Source organism: Quercus lobata, chromosome 5 (genome assembly GCF_001633185.2).
Source record: "Quercus lobata isolate SW786 chromosome 5, ValleyOak3.0 Primary Assembly, whole genome shotgun sequence".
Taxonomy (NCBI): Eukaryota; Viridiplantae; Streptophyta; class Magnoliopsida; order Fagales; family Fagaceae; genus Quercus; species Quercus lobata.
In genome coordinates this window covers 3,230,075-3,242,458 of record NC_044908.1, presented here as the reverse complement: position 1 = coordinate 3,242,458, position 12,384 = coordinate 3,230,075, and the positions used below count along the sequence as shown (strand labels likewise).

The window sequence follows — 12,384 nt, the reverse complement described above, 5'->3', positions numbered from 1 at the left end:
TATGATATATCTCAGTTATTAAAATTATGATGGCATATTAAAATTAGAAAAATACAGAGGTAACATTTTAAAATATTTATTACACGATGTTTTTATTATTTTATCTTCCATGTCAGCATCACATATGCCAACTATGCACACCGTTTGCTATGTAAACATTTTCCGTTGGTGAGTTAACGACAGGAACCAAATTGTGTTGAGTACAATCCAATGTCTTTGATGGGAACAAATCCAACCAAACCTCTCGCTATGGACAATGAAAAGACATTTTTCAAATGACTGCATTTGAATAGCCAAAGAGATCTGAGGTTGCCGAGACAAGCAAGCTGATGTTGTGCATTGCTAAAGGATCTCTGGAAATTGGCCTATGATATATCTCTGTTATTAAATTATGATGGCATATTAAAATTAGAAAAATACAGAGGTAACATTTTAAAATATTTATGACACAATGTTTTTATTATTTTATCTTCCATGTCAGCATCACATATGCCAACTATGCACACCGTTTGCTATGTAAACATTTTCCGTTGGTGAGTTAACGACAGGAACCAAATTGTGTTGAGTATAATCCAATGTCTTTGATGGGAACAAATCCAACCAAACCTCTCGCTATGGACAATGAAAAGACATTTTTCAAATGACTGCATTTGAATAGCCAAAGAGATATGAGGTTGCTGAGATAAGCAAGCTGATGTTGTGCATTGCTAAAGGATCTCTGGAAATTGGCCTATGATATATCTCAGTTATTAAAATTATGATGGCATATTAAAATTAGAAAAATACAGAGGTAACATTTTAAAATATTTATTACACGATGTTTTTATTATTTTATCTTCCATGTCAGCATCACATATGCCAACTATGCACACCGTTTGCTATGTAAACATTTTCCGTTGGTGAGTTAACGATAGGAACCAAATTGTGTTGAGTACAATCCAATGTCTTTGATGGGAACAAATCCAACCAAACCTCTCGCTATGGACAATGAAAAGACATTTTTCAAATGACTGCATTTGAATAGCCAAAGAGATCTGAGGTTGCCGAGACAAGCAAGCTGATGTTGTGCATTGCTAAAGGATCTCTGGAAATTGGCCTATGATATATCTCTGTTATTAAATTATGATGGCATATTAAAATTAGAAAAATACAGAGGTAACATTTTAAAATATTTATTACACAATGTTTTTATTATTTTATCTTCCATGTCAGCATCACATATGCCAACTATGCACACCGTTTGCTATGTAAACATTTTCCGTTGGTGAGTTAACGACAGGAACCAAATTGTGTTGAGTATAATCCAATGTCTTTGATGGGAACAAATCCAACCAAACCTCTCGCTATGGACAATGAAAAGACATTTTTCAAATGACTGCATTTGAATAGCCAAAGAGATATGAGGTTGCTGAGATAAGCAAGCTGATGTTGTGCATTGCTAAAGGATCTCTGGAAATTGGCCAATGATATATCTCTGTTATTAAAATTATTATGGCATATTAAAATTAGAAAAATACAGAGGTAACATTTTAAAATACTTATTACATGATGTTTTTATTATTTTATCTTCCATGTCGGCATCACATATGCCAACTATGCACACCATTTGCTATGTAAACATTTTCCGTTGGTGAGTTAACGACAGGAACCAAATTGTGTTGAGTACAATCCAATGGCTTTGATGGAAACAAATCCAACCAAACCTCTCACTATGGACAATGAAAAGATATTTTTCAAATGACTGCATTTGAATAGCCAAAGAGATCTGAGGTTGCCGAGACAAGTAAGCTGATGTTGTGCATTGCTAAAGGATCTCTGGAAATTGGCCTATGATATATCTCTGTTATTAAAATTATGATGGCATATTAAAATTAGAAAAATACAGAGGTAACATTTTAAAATATTTATACCTCAAAATGACTAGTCACAATTGAGGCTCCTTATAGTTGTTAATAAAGCCCAGTTCAACCTAGTAAATACCCAATGTAGGACTCATCACACACCCATACACATCACACAATCAATCAAATTGGGGCATCACAATCTCCCCCACTTAAATCCCTAACGTCCTCGTTAGGGCTCACTTTGTGGGGTAGTGTCTCCGAGCCCACATGAGATTACCGGGTCGGCTCTGATACCATATATAACGACCCAAGGAAAAGTGCTAGCCACATCTGCGCCATACCTCAAAAGGACTAGTCACAATTGAGACTCATTGTAATTGTTAATAAAGCCCAGATCTACCCAATAAATACCCGATGTGGGACTCATCACATACCCACACACATCACACAATCAATCAAATTGAGGTATCACAATCTCCCCCACTTAAATCTTTAACGTCCTCGTTAGGGCCCACTTTTTGGGGTAGTGTCTCTGAGCCCACACGGAATTGCCGGCCCGGCTCTAATACCATATGTAACGACCTAAGGAAAAGCGCTAGCCACATCTGTGCTATACCTCAAAAAGACTGTTTACAATTGAGACTTCTTGTAGTTGTTAATAAAGCCCAATTCAACCTAGTAAATACCCGATGTGGGACTCATCACACACCCACACACATTACACAATCAATCAAATTGGGGCATCACAGTAAGATTGCAGCAGTTCTACATTGAGTAAATCTTGAAGTCAAAACTTGAACATGACTCTCCAGTCTCCACTATTTATATATTTGTTATCATTATGACTTTAGAGTTTGAACCAAAAAAAAAAAATTCCATAATTTGAAAACAGAAAACATGTAAGACCAAAACAAAATTTTCAAGAAATAGTTGTCCTTCTCACATTTGTTTATTTATTTTTATTTTTTTAATTCTTATTTTTATACTCAAATATCCAAATACTCCTTAACTATCAGATATAGCAGCACCTCTTTTCAAAAGACATGGGACATGCTACAATAAATATTAATTGAGTCCGAAATTGTATTGAATTCCAAGCTTCTTTAAACTAACAATTCATTGTCATTTTTTGCAGAATATTTGCACAAATGAAGAAAAGCATTACTATAAGCTTGGGTCCCTTGAATGGAACAATTCATGTGGTTGCTGGTGGTGGAGGAGCAAGCCTTACATAATTTACAACCGTCCAAACCAAATGGAGTTTCTTTAGAGACTACGACTATGGATTCATAAAACTTACATCATTTGACCATTCAAACCTGTTGTTTGAGTACAAGAAGAGCAGCGATGGAAAAGTCTATGACTCTTTTAGAATCTCCCGGGATTACAGGGACATCTTGGCTTGCACTGTGGATAGTTGCCCAAGTATGACCCTAGCATCTTGAATGATGAGGGTTCTTGTAGTGACTTCACATTACTTATGATTGTCTTCTTTCTTCTTCTTCTTTTTTATTTTATTTTTAATTTAAATTTTTAATAACAATTATGATTGTCTTACCACAATATAATTGTGAATAAGTAATCTTTTATCAACATCAATACTTGAATGCTAGGGACAGGCTGCTATATCATGATCTCTGATCTTCCAACCAGCCGATCATATCAAACATTATAAATGAAATATCATCATAATTTTATCAGCAAACTCATGTTCTAATGATGAAGAAACAGTGAATCAATTGTTCAGTGTGGTGTGGCATTGTTCATAACTTTTACTTTTTATTTTGAGATAGTTACAATATGCTGTTAACCTTACAATTCGAACATTTTTCCCTTTAGACTCCCAATTACTTTGTGCAAGGGGAGATGTCAATCCAGCTACAAGGCTATGGGCATACCTATTATCTTTATAGTAGCGGTTTGTGTAACTACTTGTTTTGGACCAGCGTGTTTTTTTTTTTTTTTTTTTCCTTGGATTTAATATGATAGTTTTATTATTATTATTATTATTATTTATTTATAAATAATTGGGATATAAGTCAAAATATCGTTTTGATCCCAATTATCTATGACTGATGCTAAAAACACTAGCACCGTAAAACTAACCAACTTTTCAAAAAGAGAAGTAGTATTTCTGTAATATTTTTACAATAAATTTTAGTGACAAGTTATTATTGATTCAAATTTGAATCTACACCTAAAATTACTTTTTTTTTTACTCGTAACAATTAATAATAACTTGTTGCTTAAATTTATTGTGAAAATTTCGTTAAGGTAACATTTCTCTTCCAAAAAGGACTGCATTGTAAGCCTACCATAAATTTGTAGGCTACCAAATGCAGACATATATAGTGAACATCTTCTTTTAAACTAAACTAAACTTGGGTTCTAATCCCCCAAACCCGAAAGAAAGAAGGAAAAAGAGGGTATTTCGTAGTATGTCCATCAATGAACAAGTGACGACTCAGCTTTAATCTCGGTACCAACGGTCGAATCTTCTCTTAGATATTCCAAAGTCCAATGTTTTTCTATAATTTCTTAAATTCCTCAATTTAAATTATTTACAAATTTACCATCTTTGGTTTATTTATTTGTTTCACGTTGACCTTTCGTTCTTGGCAGTACAATTCTCTACAGGTGCACCAAATTTCTTTCTTTTTCTTATCTTGTGCTTCTTACTGAAGTTTGGGTGAATACCCAGTTGCTTGTTTTGGATTCTCAATTGTTATTCTGCTTCCTTTGCAGTAGAATCAGTAAGTAGAGGTATTTCTTTGGTGTATTTGTACCCTTGCAATGTAAGCCTATTGTGGGAATTTGATTGGGCTTTCCATTTTGATGGGTTCATTTGGTTGATAATATCGGTGTGTATATGCCAGTGTTTTGCAATTCAATTCTGCTTTCAAGGGGGAAAGATAGTATCTTGAAGTGCTTTTGAGCTATATATTATGCTGGTTACTGTATTAAGTCTGTCTGAATTTTTATGATGACTATATTGACAGTGCTAGTTAAGGTATGTATTAAGTCTGTCTGGTTACATGTGTTTTATGCAATTTTGCTTCTTGAAAGAATATTTTTGGAGTTTCAATTTCATTCATATGTTGCATTCATTCTGCTTTTAGTGGGAAGATAGTATCTTGACATTCTTTTGAGCTTCATATTATATTGGTTGCAGTACAAGGTTAGCACGGTTAATAATATCAGCCCAGGTACCGTGCTCGGAAAAAAAAAAAAAAATGTGTGTGTGTAATAAGTTAGTTTAATTCTTGAAAGTATGTTTTTGGAGTTGCAATTTTGTTTTTCACTTTGAAGTATGAACTTATATCCTTTTTATTGAACTCAGATCTTGGTTGGGATGAGAGGACTAATTTTGTTGTCCTTGGCAATATTTTTGGTTCTTACAACCCTTCAAGAAGCATGGTCACATGGGGATCAGCCTCTGTCAAAAATTGCGATTCATAAGGCAACAGTTGATCTTAATCGCGATGCTTATATTAAAGCTTCTCCTACAGTCCTCGGATTAAAGGTATGCCTCAACAGCATTGTGCTTCTTTCATCTCTGTCTAATCATTTAGAATATGTATTTTAATCAGGAACTTGCTTGATTGAACTTGATGATCTTCAAGTTTGCATGCTTTTTAGTTGTAAAAATAAAATATGGCCATTGAATTTCCTATGTGGATTGTAGTTTGTGTTGGGGGATCAAACCACTAAAATTGTGCTTAATGTAGATTTTGTTTTGCGGCTGATGCAAGTTTTGTTCACTGTTTTAGGAGCAAACTACAGAATGGGTGACATTGGAGTATGGTTTCCAAAGCCATCAGCTGATGATTGGATAGGAGTATTTTCTCCTGCCAATTTCAAGTGAGTAAATGTCAATGCATTTCTGAACCTTCAGTCCACATTTGGAACCTTGTGAACTTTTCTTGTTTTGTTATGCTTGTAATAAACCTTAATGGCATTGATCTAATTGGAAGCCCTTCCACTTCAACATTTTCAGTGCTTCCACCTGCCCTGAAGTAAACCCTAGAGTTTATCCTCCACTACTATGTTCTGCACCTATCAAGGTTCATCCTGCACAGCACATTGACTTTTTGAAATTCTTCTTGCCCTGAACTTCTTTGGCATAGAAAAGGAGCTAAAAGTGTGAACTCGATTGTCTTCTTTTGCAGTATCAGTTTGCAAACTACTCCAGTCCTGAGTACAAAGACACTGGTAAAGGATATTTGAAGCTTCAGCTGATTAATCAGAGATTAGATTTCTCATTTGCACTATTTTCTGGTGGCTTATCAAATGTATGCTCACAAATGTCAATATCTGCATATTTACATGATAACTTATTTGTTTTATATGAAGCAATATTTCTTATGCAATGAAATATTACGTTTTCCTGTTTAGTTCTTTGAAAGAAAGAAAAAAATATTTAACTTTTGATATTTTGGAAATTTCATATATAAACAATGCTTGTGATCATTGCTTCATGGATTATAGTATATATACAACAAAGCTCTAATCTCAACTACTTTGGGTTGGCTAACTCAATCCATATCTGCTATTCTGAATGCTGACTCCATATTTTCCTTAAAACCTTGGCAGTGATGGCTTCTTGCAAGGCCTCTACCTATGTCCTTTTTGCTCTCTTCTTGTCTTCCTTCATTTTCTTTTTCCATTTTCATGACCTCTCTTTTTTACATTAAAAGCTTTCTTTTTGCTATTTGCATTTAGAACTTGATTGACCTTTTCTGCAATTTGTTTATTTATGTATTTATTTTCTGTATAATAGCCTAAGCTAGTGGCAGTTTCAAATCAAGTACCTTTTGCAAATCCAAATGCACCAGTTTACCCACGCTTAGCTCAAGGGAAACAATGGAATGAAGTAAGTCCAATTTTTATTTTCTTTTAATAATTGAAGCTCATACATGACATAACAAGAGTAGGTCTGCTTATTTTGTGCATAGACTATCAACACAGCACATGTATTTATCCTGCCTGTTCTGCTTTGTACTGTAAAGCTATTCATTTACCTTGAAGCTTTTGTTCCACTAGTTTTCTAGCACCTTCTTCTACTCTTTTTTTTTTTCCTTGAACTAATAACATTTGATACTTATTCTAATGCTACCTTAGGTTACTGCTTTTACATTAAGAAGCTTACAATTTCAAGTAGATAACACGGTTTTGAATTGATACTCTGATGACTGTGACATGGACAAGTGGATATGGGATCAATGAAGCAGGAGCTTTTGTTGAGTGGGGTCCAAAAGGAGGTGACCAAGTGCATTCTCCAGCTGGGACACTGACTTTCGATCGTAACAGCATGTGTGGTGTGTAAAATTCGTACGTTTGAATTTTTTTTTCTTAAAAACTATCTGGGAATGTTGCTGCTCTAAACATCAGGACTCACCAGCACGCATAAAGGAAAAAGAAAAAAAATAAACTTATCCCTAGAATTGGGACAGATTATGTTCAGAAGGTTGACACATTTGCAAAAGAATTGCATGATGGTTCATTTTTCTTTTCAATATTGTTGAAATATCACTCAAAATCTGTTCTTGAGTTCTTTCCCATTGGTCCATAACTCATCTTATTGTTATATTTGAGCAGATGCACCGGCAAGGACAGTGGGATGGCAGGATCCTGGATTTATACATATGAGTTTTCTGAATGAGTTGTGGCCCAATGCAGTGTATGTTGTATCTTTATTCTTGCATATGATTTTGATTTTAGGTGTGAACTCTTAAAAATTGGGTTTTGGGCCAAGTTTTATGCAGAGGAGCAGCACCTCCTTTGTTATGCATTTATATGTCCATAATATTAATCTTTGTATAATTTTATTTGAGCTTAAGTTTTTACTTTTTGGCCAAAATTTTGTGAAAATTTCAATCCACAAGCTCTTAAATTTCTTTTCTTATTTCATCAATCAGTAACACCTCTCCAGCAATAACAACCAATGGGCTAACCCATAGACCCAAAAGGATTGAATTTGAAATAGGAATATTTTCACTAGATTAGTTTTGACTATAAGATAGGAACCGTAGAAGTTATTGGTTGGGTACTTTGTTGAAATTTCGCTTTCAGCATTTCAACTTATGAGTAACTCAACATTCAATTATGTTTTTTTATTGATGATTATTCAGATATACTTACAAGCTGGGGCATAAATTGTTCAATGGTACATATGTTTGGAGTCAACAATTATCAGTTTAGTGCATCTCCTTATCCTGGTCAAAATTCTCTACAACGTGTAGTTATTTTTGGTGACATGGGGAAGGTTTGAACTCTATTGGAAAATTTTATGTACATCTAAATTATTAAATCCCATATTGCAGCCATGGCTAATCAATGACTCGTGTGTGGGTTATTGCAGTTTATTTATATTTATCATCAGTAGCATACTAATTTATCTTGCTTAGCATTTTTTTTTTTTGTTATAATATTAAATGTACAAGTATCTGCCTGATCTTACAGTAGTATATTCAATTTCTCACTTTGAATGCACAGTAATTTCATTCTCTTAAACTCAGAATATTGATCTCCAAGATCAAATCTGCTGTGTATTAAAAATTTGCTGCTTTAAGTTTTAGGATCAATGTTTAAGATTATGAAGCCCTATCCAATTTTTATGTAGTTTTTGGAATTTTGCTTAAACCTTTCCCTCTGTAGGATGAAGTTGATGGTTCCAACGAATATAACAATTTCCAGCGTGGCTCTCTTAACGCTACTCGAGAGCCTATTAGAGACTTAAAGAACATTGATATAGTTTTCCACATTGGAGATATTTGTTATGCAAATGGATACATTTCACAGTGGGACCAATTTACTGCACAGGTTGAGCCAATTGCATCAACAGTGCCATACATGATTGCAAGGTTTCATCTTAAAATATCACGCATAATATTTAAGCTTATACTTGTCTTGTACCTTGTCTTATGTGCCACTTGGTGAACAATCATTATAGTGGTAACCATGAGTGTGACTGGCCAGGGACTGGATCATTCTATGGGAATATGGACTCTGGGGGGCGGAATGTGGCGTGTTGGCGAAGACTATGTTTTATGTCCCTGCTGAGAACAGAGCCAAATTCTGGTACAGGAATATCATTTCAAACTTGTTTTGCTTTCCATTCACCTATATGTTTGTGTTTTTATATGAAAAAGTAGATTGCTAAGTGATTGGCATTCACCTATAGCTGTATATTTATATGTTTTATTAATATTGTACCAGTACATCAATCTCCCCATATGTGGCCTACAATAGGACTTAAATTCTAGATGTGCAAGAAACTGGCGTAAACAATATTATTTTCATTTTCTAGGTACTCCACCGATTATGGCATGTTCCACTTCTGCATAGCTGACACTGAACATGACTGGAGGGAAGGAACTGAGCAGTACAAGTTCATTGAGCATTGCTTGGCATTAGTTGATAGGCAAAAGCAACCATGGCTAATTTTTCTTGCACATCGAGTACTTGGTTATTCATCTGGTATCAGTTATGCAGTTGAAGGATCATTTGAGGAACCAATGGGGAGGGAGAGCCTGCAAAAGCTCTGGCAGAAATACAAGGTGGACATTGCTGTGTATGGCCATGTGCACAATTATGAAAGGACATGTCCCATATACCAGGTATTCTTATAATTTCTGCATGAAAAAGAATGTTACTTATCCATATCTTTTTTATGCATCTCACTCCAACAAGGAAGTTAATATGAATTGTTTCAAAGGAAACTACAACATTTCCATTGTGCCTCTAAACTTAAGTCAAATAAGGTCACAATGAAATGTGATTTTGGGTAGCAGGTTTCAGAATAACCTGCTAATGTTATGTATATGTTTTGTAAATAACGAGTTACTGACCTGTAGAATATAGACTTATTTGATTACTTTTTCCCCATCTCTGAGAATTATCTTTCATTAGCTTTTCTCAAGCAGAAAATCTCCAAGAAAAAACAAAAACAACAAGGACAGCAATAGTAATATTAGCTACATTAGTAATAAGGGGTTCCACTTCTCTTGATGTTACTTAGACAGCAAATCTGTATCTGCTTTCCATCTAAAAGTCATTTCTATATGCTTTTTCTAGATACACACAAAGAGGACAGAATTTGCAGAATTATATGGTGTATTAAGATTACTTGGCTCTTTTGGTTCTAATATCTTATAAATGCTTTGAACAAACCCTTCATGGACCTGACTTAAAATGGTCTATATAGCCTATTAGGGCAAGCATCTTGACTGTAGTAGGATTGCGGCAGTTGAGCAGTAAGTAAATCTTGAAGTCAAAATTGCACAGTCACGGTTCTCCAGTCTCCACTATAAATTTTTTTTATCATTATAATTTTTAAGTTTGGAAAAAAAAAAAAAAAAACACTCCATAATTGGAAAACAGAACACAACACCGAAACAAAAATTTTCATGTAGTCCTTATCATTTCCCTTTTTCTTTTTCTTTTTTTCTTTTTTTTTACAAAGTCACCATTATTGAAAAATATCCAAACACTCCTTAACTATCAAATATAGTAGTGCCTCCTTTCAAAAGACATGGGACATGCTACTTGTGAGATAAATATTAGCTACAGGCAATTGAGTCTGAAAATGTATTGAATTGCAAGCTTTTTTATACTAACAATTCATTGCCATTTTCTTTGCAGAATATTTGCACCAATGAAGAGAAGCACTACTATAAGGGCACCTTGAATGGAACAATTCATGTGGTTGCTGGTGGTGCAGGAGCAAGCCTTTCACCCTTTACAACCCTCCAAACCAAATGGAGTTTCTTTAGAGACTATGACTATGGATTCATAAAACTTACAGCATTTGACCATTCAAACCTGTTGTTTGAGTACAAGAAGAGCAGGGATGGAAAGGTTTACGACTCTTTCAGAATCTCCCGGGATTACAGGGATATCTTGGCTTGCACTGTGGATAGTTGCCCAAGCATGACCCTAGCATCTTGAATGACGAGGCTTCTTGTAGTGAAATCACATTAGTTATGATTGTCTTCTTTTTCTTTTTTTTTAATTACAATTGTGACTGTCTTACCACAATAAAATTGTGAATAAGTAATCTCTTCTTTAGCAAAAAAACAAAGAAAAAAGGAATAAGTAATCTCTTATCAAGATTATTACTTGAATGCTAGAGACAGGTTGCTATATCTGTAAGAAACCAAAGATATATAAATATGTAGGCATTTGTTTTTAGTTGAGTTGCTGAAACTTTTATCTCATAAGCTGTATATGTTTTGCATTGATCTCTGATCTTCTAACCAGCTGATTGTAAAAAAGCAAATATACGTAAAATTTGTATTTATGCATTGTTTTTTGGTTCCGTGTCTTTATTTCGACAAAATTAAGTAGAAGAACCCAAATGTCAAATGAATGAAAGCATGACTGAATCAATCCTAGTTTACTCTTTGGGGCGTAGTGGAAGAAGGGAGGAGATTTTCGAACAAGGAAAATGATCCAACTATTTTCGAAAATGTCATGTACGGTTCTGTAGAGTGGCAATAAGGGTGACTTATCTGTGAACTCTTCTACTATCAATCCCCAAAAACCATATCAAACATTATCAATGAAAAATTCATCATTTTATTAGCAAACTCATATTCTAAAAATAGAAGTAACTGTCCAGTGTGGCATTGCCGTACCCCAATGATTACTCTCGAAGGCACCATGCAATGGAGTGGCAAGGACCATTAAAAAGCTCATTTCAAAAGCAAATGATAGTATCAAAAACCCACCAATTTTTTATTTTTTATTTTGATGATGGGCATCTGAGTTTTATCATATTTTGTATATTTTATCTAAGTTGCACGGACACGGACACGGACACAGACACGGATACAACACGGGCATAAATACGGGGATACGACAATTTTTGAAAAATAAGAACACAACACGGGGTGGACACGGCAATTAAATAATTAATTAAATTTTATATTTAGGCATATTTTTAATATTTTTAGACATAAAATATGTTTATGTCTAGAATTTAAATTATATAAGAACTACAAATAAGTAAATTAACACCTAAAGTAGTATAATAATACACATAAAATATTTAGAGTACAAACCAAAAAGTAAAGAAAAAAAAATTTATATATATATATATATATATATATATATATATATATATATAGCATAACACAGTGCCAGAGAGAGTGGGATTAAAAAAAATAAAAAAAAAAACGCGTTATAAGTAACGCAATGACAGTCAGGTAAGGTTGGCCAAAGCGAAGAAAGAAAAAAAAATGCAGAGAGAGAGAGAAGAGAAGAGGTCGGACCTGTCGCTTGTCGGTCCTGTCCACGCTAAAAGCGAGAGAGAGAGATCAAAAGGCACGACGTCGACGGCGACTGTCTATGGAGCTCGCCAATCAGCCTGATCTAGCACTGGCGAGGGATAGAGGGCAGCGGGGCAGACACTAGAGGGAGGGTTGATTTGTGATTTTCTGTTTTTCTTTTTCTTTTTTTTCACTGCTGGCATGTCCACTGTGTCGGAGCCGCGTCGGCGACGTGTCGGAGAAGCGAAAAAAAAAAATCACCGCTCGGA

At 34.5% G+C, this 12,384-nt stretch overlaps 1 pseudogene across 1 annotated transcript; it reads left to right on the top strand.

The window, feature by feature from the left end:
• Window positions 1–4,188: 4,188 nt before the first annotated feature.
• Window positions 4,189–11,057, top strand: LOC115989206 (annotated as a pseudogene). The gene is made up of 14 exons (XR_004091843.1): window positions 4,189–4,854; window positions 5,017–5,079; window positions 5,185–5,367; window positions 5,615–5,705; window positions 5,842–5,908; window positions 6,014–6,136; window positions 6,625–6,717; window positions 7,033–7,162; window positions 7,443–7,524; window positions 7,976–8,109; window positions 8,502–8,707; window positions 8,797–8,924; window positions 9,154–9,463; window positions 10,488–11,057. The product of XR_004091843.1 is annotated as a probable inactive purple acid phosphatase 1 (transcript).
• The last annotated feature ends 1,327 nt before the right edge of the window (window positions 11,058–12,384 follow it).